The sequence below is a fragment of the Penaeus japonicus genome, unplaced genomic scaffold (assembly GCF_977035675.1).
Source record: "Penaeus japonicus unplaced genomic scaffold, GWHDUDI00000001_assembly GWHDUDI00000036, whole genome shotgun sequence".
In the NCBI taxonomy this organism is placed as follows: Eukaryota; Metazoa; Arthropoda; class Malacostraca; order Decapoda; family Penaeidae; genus Penaeus; species Penaeus japonicus.
The window spans coordinates 14,605,395-14,610,394 of record NW_028234438.1 but is presented as its reverse complement, the minus strand read 5'-3'; positions in this window follow the sequence as shown (position 1 = coordinate 14,610,394).

Sequence of the window (5,000 nt, the reverse complement as noted above, 5' to 3'; positions counted from 1 at the left end):
CTTTCTTTCTATCTCTATTTTTCTTTCTCTCTCTTTCTTTCTTTCTCTCTCCCTTTTTCTTTCTCTCTCTCTCTTTCTTTCTCTCTCTCTCTCGTTCTTTCTTTCTTTCTCTTTCTCTCGTTCTTTCTCTTTCGCTTTCTTTCTTTTTCTTTCTCTCTTTCTTTCTCTCTCTCTCTTTCTTTCTCTCACTGTTGCTTTCTTTCTTTCTCTCTCTATTTCTTACTTTCTCTTTCATTCTTTCTTTATCTCTCTCTTTCTTTCTTTCTCTCGCTTTTTTTTCTTTCTTTTTCTCTCGCTTTCTCTCTTCCTCTTTTCCTTCCTTCCTTTCTCTCTCTCTCTCTTTCTTTCTCTTTCTCTCTCTCTCTCTCTTTCTTTCTCTCTCTCTCTCTTTTCCTTCTTTCTTCCTCTCTCTATTTTTCTTTCGCTCTCTCTTTCCTTCTTTCTTTCTCTTTTTTTTGCTTTCTTTCTCTCTTTCTTTCTTACTTTCTTTCCTTCTCTCACTTTCTTTCTTTTTCTCCTTCTTTCTCTCTTTCTTTCTTTCTTTCCTTCTCTTTCTACTCTCTCCCTTTCTCTCTCTCTCTTTTTCTCTCTCTCACTCTCTTTCTTTCTTTCTCTCTTTATATCTCTCCCTCTTTGCTTATCTCTCTCTCTCTCTCTCCTCTCTCTCTCTCTCTCTCTCTCTCTCTCTCTTTCTCTATGTTTCTCTCCTTCTCTCTCTCTCTTTCTCTCTCTGTCCTATTTCAATATAACATGACTTTATCATCCTTCTCTCTCTCACGTCTCTCTCTCTCTCTGCTCACCTGTTCCCTTCCCTCTGTCTCTCACCCTCTCTTTCTCTCTCTCTTCTATTTCTCTCTCTCTCTTTCTTTACATTTATTTATTTCTCTCCTCTCTTTCTTTCTTTCTTTAATCTCTTTCTTATTTTTTTCTCCTCTCTCTCCTTCTCTTTCTATCTCCCTCGTTTCTTCCTCTCTCCTCTCTCTTCTTTTCTCTTTCTCTTTCTTTTCTCTCTTTCTTTGTCTCTTCTCTCTCTTACTCTTTCTTTCTTTATTTCTCTCTCTTCTTTCCTTTCTCTCTCCTCCTTCTCTTCTCTTTCCTTCTTTCTCTCTCTTTCCTTTCTCTTCTCATCCTCTCTCTTCCCTTCTTTTTCTTTTTCTCTCTCTTCTTTCTTTCTCTTCCTCTCTCCCTTTTCTCTTTTCTTTCTTTTTCTCGCTCTTCTCTTGCTCTCTCTCTCTCTCTCCTCTCTCCTCTTCTTTTTTTTCTCTCTCTCACTTTCTTTCTTTCTCTTTGCTTTCTTTCTTTCTCTCTCTCGCCTTTCTTCTTTCTCTTTTCTTTCTTCTCTCTCCCTTTCTTTCCTTTCTTTCTCGCCTCTTTCTCTCTTCCTCTGTCCTTCCTTTCTTTCTCTCTCATCTCATTTCTTTCTTTCACTCCTTCCCTGTTCTTTCTTTTTCTTTCTCTCATCACTCTCTTTTCTTTCTTTCATCCTCTCCTTATTTTTCTTTCTCTCGACTCTTTCCTTCCTTTCTTTCTCCTTTTTTTTTTCTTAGCAGCTTTCTCTCTTTCTTTCTTACTTTCTTTCTTATTCTCGTTCTCTCTTTCCCCTCTGTGAGATCCAGGTTGTAAGCCACTCGAGTCCATAAGTTTACCCACGTGTTCCATGAAGCTATAAAACGAACTAGGCAACTCTATGCATAGCGACCTAGCGTCAGGTCATCCGTGGCATTTCTTCCACCGCCCTTCGAGCACTCCGACTCTAGCCCTTGGCCGAAGGCCCCTCGGTATCTCACCTCCCTCCTCTCCTCATCCAGCCGGGAGCGTCAGCCCCCGTCGCTGACCTCTCTCTCTAACAGTGAACAGAAGGCATCAGACGCCATCGAGACCTGTAATTATTTATATTTCAACCGTGCCGACTTTCACCAAATAAAGGAGTCAAGAATACCAGACTTTGGCTTCAAAATACCCTTTGTGAGCACCTCTCACCCCTCTCTCACTTTCTTTCTGTCTTTCCTTCTTTCTTTCTGTCTTTCTGCCAATTCTTTCTTTCTTTCTCTCTCTCACTTTCCATCATCTCTTTCCTCTTTTATATAATATATATATATATATATATATATATTAATGATATATATAATATATAATATATATTTATATATATTAATGTATGTATATAATATATCTTTGTGTATTCATAAAATCATATTATATATATATATAAACATATTATATACAACTGTAAAAAGGATCTTTCATTATATATGGAAATTTATCATTGGTAGTATTGCACTTTTAGCTTTATCGTACTCTTCACTTCCAAAAAGGGGTTATATGAAAGATTAGATACCATTCACCTTCTATATTTACAAAAACATATGTATACCTACAACTATAATATAGTTCAAAAAATCACGTCACCTTCGCCAGCGTGTGCCACATCAACCGCCCAGGTGTCACGGGGCCTTGTTAAAGCTTGGCGCTTTCCTCCGAATATTAGAGTTTCGGGGCGACATGAGAGGATCACACAGCTAGTGGCGCCTGGCGTCAACGTTATAAGAATAACCAAATAACCAATAAGAAGACTGAAAATGAATAGAAATACAATATTAAATATGGTGTATTTACAATATTACCACGCTATATAAACCAGCGTAATAAGACCGCTATAACGCTGTACTCACGAGGTGAGGGTCACCCGTGCTCACTCGAACAGGTGGTTATGGCCTAATGGGCACCGATTTGTATGGTGGAACAATACCCGGTGAGGCATACCCACGCGCATGCCCATTACAAAATAAGGCAGTTTAAGATATAAATTAGTTATTAACATGTATATCATTGTATATCGATATTTAATAACGGTAATTATTTCCATCGTAGATATTCCAAATATTGTTTTTACATTCTTTACATTATCATACCACTTATATGTTATGTTTTGAAATTTTTAGTAAAGCTGTTATATTAATTCCCTGTTACAATGCCCTAACCCAAGCTTAAAAACTAGATATTTTAAGTCACACAAATATAACAGATTTACTGTATACAGCGGCTCAGAATATCCGCACCCAACATTTTCTTTTACCCTTTATATAATGAATCATAAAGGAATATCCACCTTGCATATATATATATATATATATATATATATATATATATATACTATATACTCCGCACGCCTCGCCCTATTATATATATACTCCCCTCACTCAATCCTATATATATGCAATGTATATACATATATAATTATATTTATATAAATATATATATATATATATATATATATATATAAATATATATATATATATATATGGTATGTATATAGGTATGAATATATATGTTTATATATATTATATATATATATATATATTTATATATATATATATTACTAATTTATATATATATATACAATATATATAATCACACACACACACACACACACGCACACACACATCTATATATGATATATATATATATATATACAATAAATTATATATATATATATATATATATATATATATTTATATATATATACAATATACATACACACACACACACACACACACACACTCTATCATCTCTAACACAATACCTAACACTTGTCATTGGGAGAGACGCTCCGAGAGTGTTACTTATATATATAACACACCTAATATATATTTATATATATATATATATATATATATATATATATATATATATATATGAATGTGTGTTGCGGATAGCCGTTGCGGCTTTTCAATTAATGTAAGGACGACTTGATACCGCTTGTAGCACCTCACTCCAGTTTATTGAAAGTGGTCAAACCTGAAATACGTTACATGTTACAATTCCACATGGTATAATCTTCACAATAATCACTTTAACATTTACATTTGTGTAATACTGTTTATTATACTAAACAGGTTATCAAATTAAGTTAGATCTCTTAAACTAATCTCTTGTTATCACTCATTTCATAACAGCGTGTTAGTTATTCTATACAAGAATTAAGTGTGATATAGATCACTTAAACTAAATGCTCTGTTTCAAATTGATATAATCACTTAAACTAGATCTCTGTTTACCACTACATACATACACATTGCGAACAGACGCGTCCTTTGTGCTAATCTTATCTTACAGGTCGTCCCACGTCTCTCACATGGTGTGGCGTTCTATACTGTTTCAATGCGAATTTCTTCACTCTGCGTATGTGTCCCTTCACGGCTATCATGTTTGTCCAGCACTGGAACAAGGAAGGACTGTCCGCTATAGATAAACATAGCTATGTGATGAATGTGGTCATATGTTGTTTGCTGCTTGGGGTCATCGATGGCACCAGCTTTTCAATGCGCGTCCAACACTTCGGGCTGGAAAGGGCGAGTACAGCGAAGCAGTATTCATCTGAAGTAACCCATATGGTACTGTAAATATGTTTGTCGTCGAGCCCTCTGTGACGCTATTGTTTCCGTATGGAGTGGTTACTGGAGGTTTTGGTCTCTTCTTCTCTGTATCTCGTTTCTCTCTCTATCTTAGTTAACTCCTTTTCCGAGCTATCTCTATTTAACGTCGTTTAACGCCGTCAATCGGCTTAACACTCCCCGGCTGGGCGAACTGACCAAACACAGCAGACATGTGCAACAACATAGCCCGGTGCCACTGATACTGACAAATGAACCTGATAAAGAATAACATAAGAAGCAGGAAACTCAATGAATTCAACTGAAGCCGAAATATTCGAGATAAGTAAAACGAAAGAAGTCATATGACAAAAGAGGACGAATATATCCCTTAGCATGTAAAACTAATCTCCTTCTAACGACCATACAGATTTCACAATAGAGTTGCGACGAACCCTGAGTAGTGCGGACCTGGGCTGTCTAATGAGTCCATCTGAGCCTGGGATAACTGGGTCACACTCGCCCTAGTTTCCACAGTTCCTTGGTCCCAAGGGTCAATTATAGGACCATTCAACCAATCGTCCACATACTAGACGTCTAATGATCTCTCTGCGCATCCTGAGTGAG